The following is an 18,352-nucleotide window of genomic DNA, read 5'->3' as shown; positions in this document are numbered from 1 at the left end:
CTACAGGTGCAATCTAGACCTCTTCCTTCGCTCTCATTATTTCCTAAACACCAATTCTCATGTATTAAATCTATTTCTACTTAAAATGCATACAGTGATAATCATGAGTATGATAGATTTTACTGAATGTGAGAGAGAAACAATATCATGAAGTTTCTGGTACAGAAACACAATTTCAAATGCAGTGGTAGACATTAGACATCTTTATAATTATCTTTGGATAATTCTTTTGTGGGAATTTTCTTCACATAGAATATTTTGCATTGTTCCAAGTCCATATTTCATATAATTTCACCTCTTCCCTTCCAAGTTTTCTCTGATTTACTCAATCTCCCTAATTGCGAAGAAACTCATTCTCACATTTCACAAGCGCAAACCTAGTTCTTAGGCCAATTTTATGCATTTAAAAACACCAGCGTGCATAGCAGTTCAAGAGAATTCACTTAACAGGAAAGATTCTCTTAGATGGCAGATGTCCTTACACATAAATATCCCATCCATTATGATAGTTAATGTGGAAGACAATGGAATAGACCTGACATGTTATATAAAAAGTTTGGAGAGTGACTATGATGATGTTATCAGGGAACAGCTGATAAGAAGAAAAACAATGTAATTCCCAAAGGAGCAAGATTAGGCATGGGATTAAATGTCTGAATCCACCACTGTTACTCTCATTACCCCTCACCTATGAAGTTAATGGCATGAAATCAATCCTGCTTTGCCGCATCTACTGCGAGAATGAAGACCATTCTCAGCAATCAGATGGTCGACATCCCAGAAAATGTCGACATCAGTCTGTAGGGGCGCACAGTCATTGTGAAGGGGCCCAGAGGAACCCTGCGGAGGGACTTCAATCACATCAATGTGGAACTCAGTCTCCTGGGAAAGAAAAAGAAGAGGCTCCGGGCTGACAAATGGTGGGGAAATAGAAAGGAACTGGCAACTGTTCGCACGATCTGTAGTCATGTACAGAATATGATCAAGGGGGTTACACTGGGCTTCCGTTACAAGATGAGGTCTGTGTATGCTCACTTCCCCATCAACGTGGTTATTCAAGAGAATGGGTCTCTTGTTGAAATTAGAAATTTCTTGGGTGAAAAGTACATCCGAAGGGTTCGGATGAGGCCAGGTGTTGCCTGTACAGTGTCTCAAGCCCAGAAAGATGAATTAGTGCTTGAAGGAAATGACATTGAACTTATTCAAATTCAGCTGCTTTGATTCAGCAGGCAACAACAGTTAAAAATAAAGATATCATAAGATTTTTGGATGGTATCTATGTCTCTGAAAAAGGAACAGTTCAACAGGCTGATGAATAAGACCTAAAAGTTATCCGTCTGCAGAAACAAGAACCCAGATTGTGTCTTGTGGTATTTTAATAATGCAATAAAAGATTATTGATTTGAAAAAAAAAAAGAAATCAATCCTATTGGGCACTTTCAGTCTGAATATGGAAGTCTCTTTCATTTTTACTTTTTTACTTATGTAAGGGATTAAATGTTATACTTCAAATATACAGTTTTAAAATCATAATGATACTTTCCACCCTACTCTTTCTCCTTCTTGCTACATTCCCTCTACCTTCTTTTCCTATTTTTTAAATTTTAAAATGGAATCCTTTAAATTTATTTTATATTTACAAGCCTAACCCTCCACTAAATAAAAATTTAACAACTAGCAAGTTAAAAAATTACTATTCCTCAAGAGTTTAGACAAGGACAATAAACAATAATCAAATCTCAAAATGTCAATTTCACTCATATATGTTATTTTTTGTGTCCCCTGTATATAAATTACCACAAATTGGGGAAAACATATGGCATTTGTCTTTTTGAGATAGGCTTATTTCACTAAGCATTACAATATACAGTTGTGTCCATTTTGTTGTGAAAGACAGGATTTGATTCCTTTTTATGGTTGAGTAGTATTCCACCATGCAGTTAATGGACATCTGGGTGATTCCATATCTGAGCTTTTGTGAGTTGAGTTGCAATAAACATGGGGTACAGATAAGTCTCTTATATGCTGATTTCATTTCCTTTGAGTAAATTCCCAAGAGTGGAATGGCAGGGTCATATGGTAGATCTATTTTCTGATTTCTGAGGAAATTCCATAATGTCTTACAAAATGGTTGCACTAGTCTACATTATCACCAATGGTGTTTTAGGGTACCTTTTCCCCCACATCCTCACCAGCATTTATTGTTTGTTAATTTCTATATGAAATTTCTGGGGTGAGGTGAAATTTCATTGTGGTTTTGATTTGCATTTTCCTGGTGGCTAGTGATTTTGAACATATTTTCATGTGTCTGTTGGTCATTTGTATTTCACCCTTTGAAAACACCTGTTCATATCCTTAGTCTATTTCTTAACTGCATTTCTTGTTCTGCTGTTGAGTTTATTGAGCTCCTTAAATGTCCTGGATTTTAATCTCTTATTAGATAAGTAATTTGCAAATATTTTCTCCCATTCTGTCAGTTGCCTCTTTACTTTGTTGAGTGTTTCCTTTGCCATGCAGAAGCTTCTTATCTTGGTGTAATCCCATTTGTCAAGTTTTGTCTTTACTGCCTATGATTCTGGCATCTTATCCAAGAATACTTCACCTAGGCAAAATGTTTCACCCTATGTTTTCCTCTAGTAACTCAATGGTTTCAGATCTTAGCTTTAGATCCCATTTAGAGATCCCAGTTTTCCAATGTCATTTACTGAATAGACTGTCCTTTATCCAGGGAGGGATTGTAGCTCATTTGTCAAAAATTAGTTGGTTGTAGATGCATGTATTAATTTCTGGTGTCTCTAGTCTGTTCAACTGGTTAACATGTCTATTCTTGTGCAAGTACTAGGATATTTTGATTATAGGTACTCTATAATATGTCTTGAAATCTGGGATTGTGATACTTCGTTTTATTTTTGGATAGGATTGCGTTATCTATTTGAGTTCTCTTGTGATTCCATAGGAATTATAGGGTTATATTCCAAATTGGAGCATAACATCATTTGCATTTTGATTGGGATGGCATTGAATGTGTAAATTGCTTTGGGTAATATGGGAAATTTGATCATATGAATTCTTCCAGTATATGAAAATGAAAGTTTATTTTTGTTTTTTGTCTTCTTCTAATTCTTTCTTTAATGTTTTGTAATTTCCACTGTAGAGATCTTTCTCCTCCTTGATTAAATTTATCCAAAGGTATTTAATTTTCTTGTAGCTACTGTGAAAGGGACTGATCTTACAAGTTCTTTCTCAGCCCATGGCATTATTTGTGTATACAAAAGCTCTTGATTTTTGTGTGTGGATTTTATATCCTCAAACTTTGCCAAACTCTATTTTTTTTTGGACAGGCAGAGTGGACAGTGAGAGAGAGAGACAGAGAGAAAGGTCTTCCTTTGCCATTGGTTCACCCCACAATGGCCGCTGTGGCCGGCGCACTGCGGCCGGTGCACTGCGCTGATCTGAAGCCAGGAGCCAGGTGCTTTTCCTGGTCTCCCATGCGGGTTTAGGGCCCAAGAATTTGGGCCATCCTCCACTGCACTCCCAGGCCACAGCAGAGAGCTGGACTAGAAGAGGAGCAACCAGGACAGAACCTGGCACCCCGACTGGGACTGGAACCCGGGGTGCTGGTGCCGCAGGCGGAGGATTAGCCTGTTGAGCTGCAGCGCCAGCCCCAAACTCTATTTTTTAAACTAGCTCCTTTTCTTGATCTTTTATATAATTTTTTTTGTTTCAATTTTGGTTATTTCCTCTCTAGTATTTATTATTTTTTTCCTCTTACTAATTTTGGGTTTGGTTTATTCTTGTTTTCCTAGTCCTTTGAGATGCATTGTTAGATAATTTATTTGATGCCCTGCCAATTTCTTAATGAAGGCATTAATTTCTATTAACATTCCTCTAAACATTGAATTTTTGCTGTATCCATTAAATTTTGATATGTCATGCTGTCATATTCATTCATTTGTATGAATTTTTAATTTCATTTTTGATTTGTTCTATGACCTACTTTTTGTTCAGGAGCATGTTCTTCAATTTCCACGTATTTGTATGTTGATTCTAGCTTCATTACATTGTGGTCAGAAAAAATACATGGTATGATTTCAATTCCTTTGAATTTTTGTTGAGACTTGCTTTATGGCTTAGCATATAGTCTATCATAGGGAGAGTTCCATGAACTGCTGAAAACAGTGCGTATTCTGCAGCTATGGGATGAAATGCTCTGTAAGTTATCAATGAGGTCCATTTGGTCAATTGTGTAGATTAGATCTGCTGTTTCTTTGTTGATTTTTAAATTTTTTAAAATTTTATTTAAGTTACATGAGTTTCATATATTTCGTATATACAACTTTAGGTACAGAGTAACATTTCCCACCCTACATTCGCTCTCGTCAATGTTCCAATCCTCATTCCTTTGTTGATTTTTTTTTTTTTGTCCAGTTGATCTGTCCATCAATAAAAGTGGTGTGTTGAACTCCTCCATTGTTATTGTATTGGTGCCTATATCTCCCTTTAGATCCATTAACATTTGTTTTAAATAGCCAGGTACCCTGACATTGGGTGTGTATACATTTATTATAATCACATCTTCCTATTGAATTGATCCCTAACCATTACATAATGACTTTCTTTTCCTATTTTAATATTTTTTATTAAGGTCTATTTTATCTGCTATTAGAATGGCTACTCCTGCTAATTTTGCTTTTGGTTTGTATGGAATACTTTTTTCCATCCTTTCACTTTCAGTCTATGTGTATCTTTGCTGGTGAGGTTTGTTTCTTTTAGACAGCAAATAGATGGGCCTTGTTTTTTAATCCATTCAGCTAGTTTGTATCTTTTAATTAGAGAATTTAGACCATGTACATTCAAGGTAACTATTGATAAGTAACCACTTGGTCCTGCCACTATTCCATAAGTATTTCTATTGTCTATTTTGGATTTACTTTTTACTTTTACTAGGAGATTTTTCTACCTTCAAATTCTTTCATAATGCTGACTATCTCTGTTTCTATGTGTACACATCCTTAAGTATTATATGTAAGGCTGGAAAAGTGGTAAAAATTTCTTTCAAATTCTATTTATTTTGGAAGATCTTTATTTCACCTTCATTTATAAGTGAGATCTTTGCTGGGTACAGTATTCTGGATTGACAGGTTTTTTCTTTTTTCTTTTAGGGTGTGGACTATGTCTCTCCATTCTTTTCTAGGCTGTGGGATTTCTGATGAGAAATCAGGAAAAATCAGTTGTCAGTCCAATTGGACATCCTTTGAAGTAATTTGGCATTTCTCACATGCACATTTTAGGAACGTTTCTTTATCCCTTACCTTTATCAATTTGACTATAGTGTGTTGTGTTGAAGACTGCTTTCCAAATCACATTCATTAGGATTTTTATATATTTAAGGTACTTATATGTCCCTATCTTTCTCCAAATTAGGGAATTTTTCTACTATCACATCACTGAATACGTTTTCTAATCTATTATCTGTTCCCACACCTTCAAGAACTCCTAAGACACATGTTCAGTTGTTTGATAGTATCCTATAAATCTCAAACACGACTTTCAGTTTTTTCTAATTTTCTTCTTCATTTTTTTGTTGACTAGGTATCTGCAAAGATTTGTCTTCCAGCTCAGATATTCTTTCTTTTGCCTCACCAATCTGTTATCAAGGCTTTCCATTATGTTTTTGACATGTTGAAATCATTTCTAGTATTTCAGTTTGATTTCTCATCAATATTTCTATCTCTCAGCAGAATTTCTCACCCATGCCATTTATGTATTTATTTAACTCATATATTTGCTTCTCTGTGTTTTTGAGTAATCCTTTGATAATTCTTTTGAATTCCTTTTTAGGCGTTTCATCAGTCTTTTCATCTCTACATTAGAATACTGAATTGCTATTATATTGCTTTTGGGAGGTCATCCTGACTACCTTGTTCATTTGTCTTGTATTTCCACATTTATTTTTAGGCATTTGTGGAAACACTTTGTTTTCTCCTCTGAAGGCTTTTATCTTTGAAATGTGTCTCTGTGGCTTAGTGGAGTGTCTGCTCCTTCAGCAGTTATCCAGAGGCATATGCTGGGTGGGGTCAGGGATCTCTGGCCAGTTGCCAAAGGTGGGGCAAGAGTCTAGGGTGACACCCAAGTTGGGTGTGGTAGCTCATCTATATCATCAGTAGGGGGGAAGGTAGAATCACTTTGGCTGTCATGATCATATCCAGAGCCTTTCTCTGCCAAAGTGAACCAACTGCCCAAGGTGAACCCACAGCAACCACATACCCCACCCATGGAGGTGCATGAACCACACAAAGTATCTGTGTGCTTCTAGTGTGAGCATGGAACATTCTGTGATGACCGATCCCAGGCACTCAGGGGACACTGAGCCTCTGAAGACAGAAATAGTGCCAAAGATCCCTCCACACTCCACATACTATTGCACAGTCACAGAATTACCACAATCACAGCACACTAGAATCCCATTGTCACAGGGAGCAGGAGATACACTCTCAGCCCTGTGAGACTTTTCCTATCCATGGAGAGAGCTGTGTCATTCCCAGTGCCAACTGCCTGCCAGATAAAAGTTGGTTTGTGCTCCATCTTGGCAAATTGATTCTGGGTTCCTTGATAGAGTGAGGGGTAGAAAGCATTTCATAGGCCTAAATGGGTACCCTCCCCCTGCCAATCTTTCAAGTCAGACTCCAAGTCAGTAGGGACCACAGATTTATCCCTCTAATAAAATGTACTAGGAACACAGGTCCACAGCAGCCTATGCACACCTTATTAAGATAGTGTTTCCTTCCTGCTAGTCATTGAGTGCTTTTGTTGGGGGAGAAGAAAGCAATGTGTTCCCCGGCCCCAGCTAGTGCTTCAGGACTGACTCAAAGTCAGTATTGTCCTCAAGGTTCTCCCTCGGACAACATTACCAGTGACACAGGCTGCCACAGATTTCTCTCACCTTGCTCCAAGAAGATGGCTCCCCTCCAGCCACTGACTGCAAGAGTCAATGGCAGTGTCCTTGCAGCTACATGAGTGTGCTGTCCTACTGCTCCAAGGCATCTCTCTTCTTTCTATAGAATTTCCACTGCAAAATTCTCTCCAATTGTCCCTTGGAATGCAATTACTTCCTTTTTTTGTTATCTTTCCATGGTCAAAATCAGCAAGTTTTTTCTCTGTTCATCTATCTTGATTCTCCTTGGATGTCTCTTTTGTAACCCAGTGTAATTTTACCCAATTATTATTTTAATTATCTTTCCTTCTTTATGTTTTTTCTATTTGAATCTTTTCTATATACATTTTAGAACTCCTGATGCTGTCATTCAAATCCCAGGTCTATCCCCTTATGATTTCATTCTCTTTTATTTTTCCAGTGTTTTGAAATATGTGTGCCACTTGGCCCTCTGGGCTAATAATTTTTATTTCTATAGTAACTAATTTGGCCCTCATTCAACATATCAATTTTTTGAATTTTTTTTTTTACATTTCAGAAATCTTTGTAAAGCACCTGTTCCTTAAAGGAGATGTAGTTGGTGGTTGAGTTTGGGTTGAGGGTGAATGTCAGAGCAACAAAGTTGTGGATTCAGGCCACCATCTCATCAGAATTCTAATAACTTTGGAATAGATGAAAGAGATAAAAACAAAAACAAAATGCATGATGGATTTAAACAGCCAATATTATTTGTTCTATATCTTATCATAGTCCACAAAAGATTTAATATGACTTACAGCAGAAACACATGCAATAAAACAACAGAAATGTAAACAGAGATTTAAATCAGAACCAAGCAAAACATAATTTAGAAGAGGAGATTCAGACAAGGAAGAAAATGAAATATGTAATCTTTATCTTGAGCTGGATTAATGAGCAGAGTAGCCAGGTGGCTGCTTGGAGTGCTGATTTCTAGAGGATAATAAAGCATCACTGGCATTGACTCACTCATTAAAGTGCATCAAATCTAGACAAAATCCAAAGCTCCCCTTCATGCATTGTGCTATCTTATTGAGTATTTTCTCTCCCTACCAAAATATAACTTCAGTGAGTTGAATGCCAAAAAAGCCAGCTAATATCTACTTGTGGGGAATCAGTAATTCAGTTTACAGCACTGGAAACATTATGCTATGCCTTATAAGAAGTTGTCTCGGAATTCTATATTTCCACACTGCTTGTAAATCAGAAAATTATAAAACAAAATGAGGAGATAAGAATTAGAGAAAAATAAGTAGTCTGACACATATTTCAGGTAGTGTTAATAAAATGATATTTATTTATCCCATTACCACTATACAAAAATTTTAAAGATCTTTTTAAATTTTCAGGTTGAATGTATGTCAAACTAACTTGCCTACCAAGTTCTTTATCTCAGCTTAGCCTTACATGTAGCATATTCAGTAATAAGCTAAATTTCATCTTTTCCAGAAGCCAGAATCTTAGCTACAATAATGAGGTATGATCCACCTAATTCAAGTGGCTAACTATGAAAACACCTAAAATAATTTTTAAATTCATATTGCTTAAAGCAAAAGAAAATTGTGATTAAGTGCTATTAATTTCATAGTGTGAAGTGAAAAATCTAACCAAATACAGTTAACTTAAACATTAACATACATGACTTTATAAAAGTCTTCTGAGATTACACTCCTGCATAAACTAAAACTGTCTTCTCAATACAGAACTAATATTCCTATTCAATCTGGCCAAGAAAATAGGCTATTTTTATTCAGTATGGATTTATCTATTTCTAAATTCTGGTAGTGACTTCACATCTGAACCAATAAAACTTTTAACATATTATTTTGGAACTCTACAATTCTTTGGTTTTCTTTTAAGATTTATTTTTATTTATTTGAAAGACTGTTACAGAGAGAGGTAGAGAGACAGAGAGAGAGAGGTCTTCCATCCACTGGTTCACTCCCCAAATGGCTGCAACAGCCAGAGCTGAGCCAATCTGAAGCCAGGAGCCAAGAGCTTCTTCCAAGTCTCCTACGTGGGTGCAGGGGCCCACTTGGGCCATCCTCCACTGCTTTACCAGGAACATTAGCAGGGAGCTGGATAAGAAGTGGGCAGCCAGGACTCAAACTGGAGCCCATGTGGGATGCCAGCACTGCTGGCCGGGGCTTTAAACCCACTGCACCACAGCACTGGCCCTCTTTACAGTTTTCAGAATGTCAATCATGCAGTAAGTGGTAATTAATTAATTTGTATGTCAGTAGTTACCACAAAGTGGTAATTAATTAATTTGGATTTGAAAACTTCACTTATACAACCTAAACAAGGTTCATTTAAATAAATCATTAATAATTGCTTTTGGCAGAAGATGATTTTCCCCAATATTATCTGTTTTAAGGGTCATTTCTTTCTTCAAACTCAGCTCTAAGCTGTTTGTCTCCTTTTACTGCTGTGATTATTACTGTGCACGTCTGTTCTCTGCCCTGGTGTGAAGTTACTACATCCACAGTAAGAAAAGACACATTCCCGTTGGAGTCCAAACCAGAAACAGCTAACCCCAAGCAGCACAAAAGACTGATAACTACCTGTAGAAGGCACTTAAATATTCCTGTTTCCTGCCATATCTCAGAGCTGTTAATGCTAAAAAATTTAATGCCCCAAATATGTGAGCTGCATTCAGAACTGCAGATCATAAATATTTTATATATATAGAACAATATATGAAGTCCACTCTCACAGGCACCCTCATTTGATGGGAAGTAATATATATGTATATATATATATATATGTATATAATATATAATTTTTTTTCAGTTTACAAATGAAAAACTTGGGAGTCTTATATCTATATATCACGGCAAAAATCACAGTCCGTAAAGGCAGATTGGTCTAGGTTTAAACTCCAAGGTGCTCATTCATCTTGCCACTCCTCTTAGCATCCTCCAATGTCACAAACCTCCTATAGAAGTAATGAGATACAAAGCACTTGCAGAATCCTGGTATTTTACTACTGTAAGTCTAATAGATGGCATTTCTAGAACTCCTTTTTCCCTCGCTCAGAGAATTGGATCTGACCACTTGGCTGATAGACGGCAGAATTCAGAAGAAAATCTAGCTTTTCTGACTCTTAAGCAAGTGGAAAGGTATCTGTTCAAGGGCTAAAATTCCCTTTGGTGTGTCAGTCTATGGCCTGTGTACACTACATGGCAATTTGGAAGCTCCTTGTTTAGTAAATACTAAATTTAGAATAAAAGATTAAAAGCACTATTTATTGAGACTGGCTTTGTGGCATAGAAGGTAAAGCTGCTGCCTCCCACACCAGCATCCCATACAGGCATCAGTTCTAAGTCCCGACTGCTCCACTACCAATCCAGCTCCCTGCTAATGGCCTAGGAAAAGCAGTGGAAGATGACCGAAGTGCTTGGGCCCCCTCACCCATGTGGGAGACAGACGAAACTCCTGGCTCCTGACTTCAGCCTGGGCCAGCCCTGGCTGTTACAGCCATTTGGGAGTGAACCAGTAAATGAATGACCTATTTATTTAGAATGAGAAGAAATCATTATAAACTATATATTTTAGAAAACATAACATTGCAAAATTCAGAAAAATAATAAGCTTTCATTCTACTAGACATATCTCTAATAATGCCACCTTTGCCCTATATATTTTGGCTGTGTGCTCATCATATAATAGTTTTGAAACATTTTCCAAATACAGAGATTAGCAGAACAATTCAGCTTTTCCTTTGGCATAGTTGACTTTTTCACTTTATTGAAGACAATGTTATCTGCCATTTACTTTAAAACTGTCAAACTTCATTAAGCCAAGACACATCAGCTTCCCTAATACCTTAGAACACATAAAATATGCAATAGCATCAGTAGGTCATACTGCTATAGGTGTGTGTCCTATAAACAGGAATTTTTTTTGTAAATTCCACTTCATTTAATAACCATAAACAATGAAATATTACTGACTTGACATGTCTGATAATTGGGAAAGTTTCCATAGAGTAGTTTCTAGCTCCATACATTTCAAGCTTTGTTTCATTTCTCTTACTGACGTTCTTCTATTGTCAGGTTTTTCTCTTTTATTTTTTTTATTTTTATTATTTTTTGACAGGCAGAGTGGACAGTGAGAGAGAGAGAGACAGAGAGAAAGGTCTTCCTTTGCCGTTGGTTCACCCCCCAATGGCCGCTACAGCTGGCGCGCTGTGCCGATCTGAAACCAGGAGCCAGGGGCTTCTTCCTGGTCTCCCATGCGGGTGCAGGGCTCAAGCACTTGGGCCATCCTCCACTGCCTTCCCGGGCCACAGCAGAGAGCTGGACTGGAAGAGGAGCAACTGGGACAGAATCCGGCGCCCCGACCGGGACTAGAACCCGGTGTGCCGGCGCTGCAGGCGGAGGAATAGCCTAGTGAGCCACGGTGCTGGCTTAATTTTAATTTTCAATTAGTTTTTAGGAGATTCAATGTGGTTTGCAGATATAATTATTTTTTAAAAAAGATTTATTTATTTATTCATTTGAAAGTCAGGGTTACACAGAGAGAGGAGAGGAAGAGAGAGAGAGGTCTTCCATCCGATGGTTCACTCCCCAATTGGCCACAACGGCTGGAGCTGCGCCGATCCGAAGCCAGGAGGAAAGAGCTTCTTCTGGGTCTCCCATGTGGGTGCAGGGGCCCAAGCACTTGGGCCATCCTCCACTGCTTTCCCAGGCCACAGCAGAGAGCTGGATCAGAAGTGGAGCATCCAGGTTTCAAACTGGCGCCCATGTGGGATGCCAGAGCTTCAGGCCAGGGCATTAACCCACTGTGCCACAGCGCCGGCCCCCAGATATAATTCTAAGAGTGTAATGATATGTTCCTTCCCTCCTCTCATCCTCCTTCCTTCTCTCTTTCTTTTTTTAGTTTTTGAGATAACATACTTTAACCTTCATTACAGTAAAAAGGCTTAATACTTCATCAAATAAGAAGTTTAACAAGTAAAAAGCAAAAAGACTCTAGTTTAATGGGAATATGGGCAACAGCTATAAACAATAATAGAATGGAAAACTGACCATTTCACCCATATACAGTAAATTTTAAAATAATCACTGATCATTCTTATAAACATTGGTTTGACAAATGTGTAAAACAAAGTTCCACAAAACTTTTTTTGCAGCAATACTGATACACATTTCTTTTTGTTTGTTTTTAAATTTTAGCTCCCATGTGTAAAGGAGAACACGTGATATTTGTCTCTCTGGGTCCTCCAGCCAGGTTTATATCATGATACTGCACCTTAGGTCATGATGCCGAATGAATCCCATAGACCTTGAAGTTTTCCTGAAAGCTGTTTGTATAATAACTGGAAATAACTTGGGCATACCCTGAAGTATCTTCAAGCTAGACAAACTTGTTTATAAATCCTTTAGCCGGATTCCAAAATGCATTAAGTCCCTCTAATGGCACACCCCATCGAGGATGAATAACCTCCATCTGTGTTAAATTCCACAAATCCCATGGCCACTAGAACTCATTGCCAGGGTCCTTCCTTCCAGGGTCTCTTTGGATGGGAGTGGTGCCACTGAGTAGCCCAGAAACTTCAGTTTTGTCACATATACAGAAAATTCACCTTGAAGAAACCTAAAGCAATGTTAGGAAGCCAGTTTGATCAGAGGCCTCACTGTTTGCTTCTGAGGAAGAAATATTTTAAGGTCTTGAAAGCAATCTAAAATGATGTTAACACCTTTGCCCCAGTTTTAGTTGACTTATTTTCTTTGAAAAGTCTTCCTTTGAAAAACTTGAAGCATATCTAGGTGAAGAAAAAGTAAAGTTTTTATAACCAGGAGAGAAAATTCTTCTCATTGGTGTTCATCACATGATATTCTGACACAGAGATACATTTAACATCTGAACCAACTTTGAGGTTTGTCCACGTTGTAGTACCTTTCCAGATTCGTTCCAAAGCTGGAAATATCAAGTTCAAAAGCTTCCTTGGCAACTGGCCACAGGTTGTAACTATCCTGACTCATTTTCATGCCACCGTGGATCTTTGGGCAGTCATGGAGAAAGAAGAGACCACGCATTCTCTCTGTTGAGTTTGCAGAGCACCAGTATCTTAAAACCTCTCTCTCAGCCCTCAAATCAGTGTGCGTGCTGTTGCACAGGGCCCCTGACCCACTGCCACAGGAAGGAAAGGGAGGAAAGAGAAGGTGCTACTTGTCACTTCCTCATTGTTTGCAGTTAATACTAACAAGGCCCGGACTTCGAACACTGTAACCTAGACAGTGCCTGTGTCTGGGAGCCCCATGGCTCCCATTCTAAGTCACTCCATGGCTGCCTGCTCAATTCCTCTTTCCTCTCCAGTAGATATTTGATTTAAGTGAATACAATTCAGTGCCTGCTGTTGTCTGGATGTGGTTTGAGTGCCCCCTCCCCCCGAAGCTCTTGTTCCAGAGGCTTGGTCCTCTTTGTGACAGTACCGAAAGAAGGTGTGATCTTTAAGGGACGGGGCCTAGTGGGAGGTGCCTACGTCATGACAGCTCTCCTGAAGGGATCAATTCTCTCTCACAATACAGGTTGAGTCTAGCAGAAGTGTATCAGTTCCTTGGAGACAGGGTTGTTAACAAAGGGCAAGCCTGGCCCCTCGCTGGTCTTTTGCTTCCTCTTTCACCAAGCAAGCTCATCGACTTTTGCAATCACGACTCTTCCATGTATCCCCACCATATGATGCCACCCTCCCTCTTATGATGCGCCCAAGGGGCCTTTGACAGACACTGGCACAATGCTGTTGGAAATTTCTGGCCACTAGAATTCTGAGCAAAGCAAACTTCTTTTCTTTATACATTACCCAGTGGTAAGAATTGAGTTACAGGCCGGCGCCGCGGCTCACTAGGCTAATCCTCCACCTTGCGGCGCCGGCACACCAGGTTCTAGTCCCAGTCGGGGCACCGGATTCTGTCCCGGTTGCCCCTCTTCCAGGCCAGCTCTCTGCTGTGGCCCAGGAGTGCAGTGGAGGATGGCCCAGGTGCTTGGGCCCTGCACCCTATGGGAGACCAGGAAAAGCACCTGGCTCCTGGCTCCTGCCTTCGGATCAGCGCGGTGCGCCGGCCGCAGCGCGCCGGCCGCGGCGGCCATTGGAGGGTGAACCAACGGCAAAGGAAGACCTTTCTCTCTGTCTCTCTCTCTCACTGTCCACTCTGCCTGTCAAAAAAAAAAAAAAAAGAATTGAGTTACAGCAATACAAAATGGATTAAGACAGTGTCCCACTAAGGCAGTGTTCATCAACTCTACCTGCACATGAAAATCATTCAGGCAGGTTTTAAAAAATACAAATACCTGGGCTCCAATCCAGAGTCACAAACAGATGCTCTCAATGTAGGTCCCAGCATGGATATTTTCCTAATAGTTCCCCAGATGAACTTATTTCTGTGAGGAAACGAAGCGTTAAAGAAAAATATGGAGCTTCTATTCATGAGATTTCAGGCAAAAAAATACAGGGGAGGAATTTTAGAGGCCTGATAGCAAAGGGCTCATCACCCTTAAAACCTTGCACTAGCCAATTTATTTCTCTCATTCATAGAAACAGCCTGCTCTGAAAATTCTTCACCCAAGCCATCTGGATTAGAATTCAACAGATTGACATGCCAATGCCTTATAACAATTTAGACCCATGACATCTATAAAAAGTCACTTTCAAGTTTCAACTATGAGTTTCATCAATTACATTTTGTGCACGTCACAAATAGTGACAGTAGATGTCATTATAGGACAGAAATTTTTATTTCCATTTCAATGATGTTCATCAGCAAACACTATGTGAGCACCCATGGTAGACAGCATGTACTAGAAACCATTAAGAGATTAAGAAATAATTACTATGATAATCCTTCTTTACCTATAAAATCCTATGATTCTGTGGTTAAATCCCTTTTCTGAATGGTGAACAATTTAGAGACATCTTTGATGACATGAGATTTTGGAAACAGCAAAGATCAAATTACTCCAATTGTTCCTTTCTGATCTGCATGAAATTCCTCTCTTCCAGAGGAGTCAGTATGTTTCATGGACTTAACTTGGAAAAGGTGACACACTATACTGTAGCACTAACTGGTCCCTTGGCAAATACTGGTCATTAGATCATCTGGAACCAGTTCCCCAAAGTTTAGATTCTGAGCAGGGAAGCTCTGTAGGGAAAGAGGAGATCAGAAGACCCAAGACAACAGTCCCAGAGTGGGCAGGATAAGGAAGTTTAACAAAAAATAGACATCACAACCTCTGCATACCTCCCAGTCTTGCCATGGACAGGCCCTACCTCTGTGCCTGCTGGACAACCTTGTATAGGACTGAATCTTTGGGCTTTAGGACCATCTCTTTACCTTGACCACTCTTCACCAGTTTTCACTTGATTTCTAGCAACCTAGATCCCAGCTTCTGTACCTGCTTCTACTTGTTCCCAGTTTCTGGCTAATCCTACCTTTCATTATCTGCTACTCCTGCAGAGGGTAGAATGATGCCCTTTAAAAAAATCTAAAGGAGAACCATAGGCCATTGGGAATCAGAGGAAAAGAACTACCTGTGGGGGCCGTCACTGTGGTGTAGCTGGTAAAGCTGCCACCCGCATTGTGGACATCCTATATAGGCAACGGTTCAGGTCCCGGCTACTCCACTTCTGATCCACCTCTCTGCTGTAGCCTAGAAAAGCAGTGGAAGATGGCCCAAGCCCTTGGGCCCCTGCACTCTCATGGGAAGGCCCAGAGGAAGCTCCCAGCTCCTGGCTCCTGCCTTTGGTTCAGCGCAGCTCTGGCCATTGCAGCCAACTAGGGAGTGAACCAGTGGATGGAAGACTCACTCTCTCTCTCTCTCTCTCTCTCTCTCTCTGCCTTTCCTTCTCTCTTTGTGTAACTCTGACTTTAAAATAGATACATAAATCTTGAGGAGGCAAGATGGTGGAATAGGAAGGGAGCACACTGATAGTACGGGGAGAGACAGTTTAATAAAAGTGGAGATACTGCAGATTCAAGGAAGAGTAGGGGAGGAAACAGCAGAAGAAACTCTTCTGGAACGCGTGATTCACAGTGGACCTGCGTGGAGAGCGTGGGAGCCCACAGTTCAGGACACCAGCGGCAGACTCAACACACCAGCGCTGGAACGCGAGGTGAGCCGAACCTCAATAGCCCGAGACACCAGCAGGCAAGTGGAGAGAGGAGACTAGAGGGAATGACCCCCGGGGGGAAAAAGTTCACCAGGCTAACTGGAAGAGAGAGAGAGAAAAAAAAAAAAAAGGTGACTGGTACAGACACAGGTTTCTCTCTCTCCGCTCACCTCTCAAGGGCGAGCAAGACAAAGAGCAGGCGCCATCTTGGACATACGTCATAAGCAGAGCGACCTCAGGTCTGCACCGGCCCTGAGCCTAGCAGAAAAACCTGACTCTGGGCGGGGCGAATTAACAGGAGATTAGGACCTAGTAAATTTGTGGTGCTACTGAACTGAGACTGTGAAAAAAGAGACGGTGGGGGAGAGAACTCACGGAATTCACGTGAGTACTCTCCAGAGATGCTACAATTCCATAACTTTGGCAACCCAGTGGGAGACTGAAGGAGAATCTGAGCCCACCCTGAGGGCAGAACAGATTCCCTGTGTGGTCCTTGGGAAAGAGCTTCTGATCTCTGGCTCCTGTGGGTATATCATTTGCCTGCTAACTACCTCCAACTTCGTTCAGCTGTGCAGAATTACTTCCCTTTTGAATCAAAAAAAGAAAGAGAGAGAGAGGTTTACCACCCCTAACCTGGGAGTGTCACCTTTGGCACACCAAACAGAGCTCTCAGGCCACACCCATCTCAAGCCTCTAAGGCTCCATCAAAAACAGACAGTCCACTTAATCTAGAGTCATAGTATAACAAGAAAAAGCACCACAGTGAAGAAACCAAATATCTCAAATATGCCAAATAACAAACGCAAAAACCGAGGCAATAAAAACAAGGAAGTAACCATGACACCCCCAAATGAAAAAGACACCCCAATTCAAGATTATGAAGATAATGAGTTAGAAGAAATGCAAGAAGCAGATCTCAAAAAATTGATAAGAACATTAAGAAGTTCTCAAAAACAAATTCTTGAACTACAGAAATCCTTAATGGACAAGATAGAAAATCTCTCTCGTGAAAATGAAATATTAAGGAGGAATCAAAATGAAAAGAAACAACTAGTACAACAGGAAACTGTGATAGTGACGAGAAATCATAATGAAGTGAAGAATTCAATAGATCAAATGAAAAACACAATAGAGAGCCTTACGAACAGAATGGGTGAAGCAGAAGAGAGAATATCAGACTTAGAAGACAGAGAACAGGAAAGGATACAGTCAGACCAAAGAAAAGAAGAGGAAATTAGAAATCTAAAACATATTGTCAGGAATCTTCAGGATACTATTAAAAAAACCAACATTCGGGTTCTAGGAGTTCCTGAAGGCATGGAGAGGGAGAAAGGATTAGAAGGCCTTTTTAGTGAGATATTAGCAGAAAATTTCCCAGGTTTGGAGAAGGACAGAGAAATCCTAGTACAGGAAGCTCACAGAACCCCTAATAAACACGACCAAAAGAGATCCTCACCACGACACATTGTAATTAAACTCACCACAGTGAAACATAAAGAAAAGATCCTAAAATGTGCAAGAGAGAAACGTCAGATTACTCTCAGAGGATCTCCAATCAGACTCACAGCTGACTTCTCATCAGAAACCCTACAAGCTAGGAGGGAATGGCGAGATATAGCCCAGGTACTAAGAGAGAACAACTGCCAGCCCAGAATATTATATCCTGCAAAGCTATCATTTGTGAATGAAGGTGAAATAAAGACTTTTCATAGCAAACAGAAATTGAAAGAATTTGTCGACACTCGTCCAGCCCTGCAAAAGATGCTTAAAGATGTGTTACACACAGAAACAAAGAAACACGGTCATCAATATGAAAGAAGGTAAAGGAAGGAAACCAAGGAAGGAAAGCTCACAGCAAAAGATCACAGGGAATTCAAAGCATATATTAGAACTTATCTTTGGCAAATGGCAGGGCAAAGTTACCACTTATCATTAGTCACATTGAACGTGAATGGCCTGAACTGTCCAGTTAAAAGACACCGATTGGCTGATTGGGTTAAGGAACAAAACCCATCTATTTGCTGCTTACAAGAAACACATCTTTCCAACAAGGATCCATACAGACTGAAAGTGAAAGGCTGGAAAAAGATATACCATGCCAACAGAAATGAAAAAAGAGCAGGCGTAGCCATCTTAATATCAGACAACATAAACTTTACCACAAAAACTATTAAGAGAGACAAAGAGGGACACTATATAATGATTAAAGGATCAATACAACAAGAAGATATAACAATTATCAATGTTTATGCACCTAATTACAGGGCACCAGTCTATTTAAAAGATAT

General features: G+C 39.7%; 1 pseudogene; it reads left to right on the top strand.

Annotated features, from left to right (window-relative positions):
- Positions 1-724: 724 nt before the first annotated feature.
- On the top strand, positions 725-1,420 carry LOC100337878 (large ribosomal subunit protein uL6 pseudogene; annotated as a pseudogene).
- Positions 1,421-18,352: the final 16,932 nt, after the last annotated feature.

Source organism: Oryctolagus cuniculus, chromosome 2 (assembly GCF_051225735.1).
Source record: "Oryctolagus cuniculus isolate XC-2025 breed Fujian yellow rabbit chromosome 2, ASM5122573v1, whole genome shotgun sequence".
NCBI classification, from domain to species: Eukaryota; Metazoa; Chordata; class Mammalia; order Lagomorpha; family Leporidae; genus Oryctolagus; species Oryctolagus cuniculus.
Note: the sequence above shows the minus strand (reverse complement) of the source record. Positions and strands in the feature narration are given on the sequence as shown.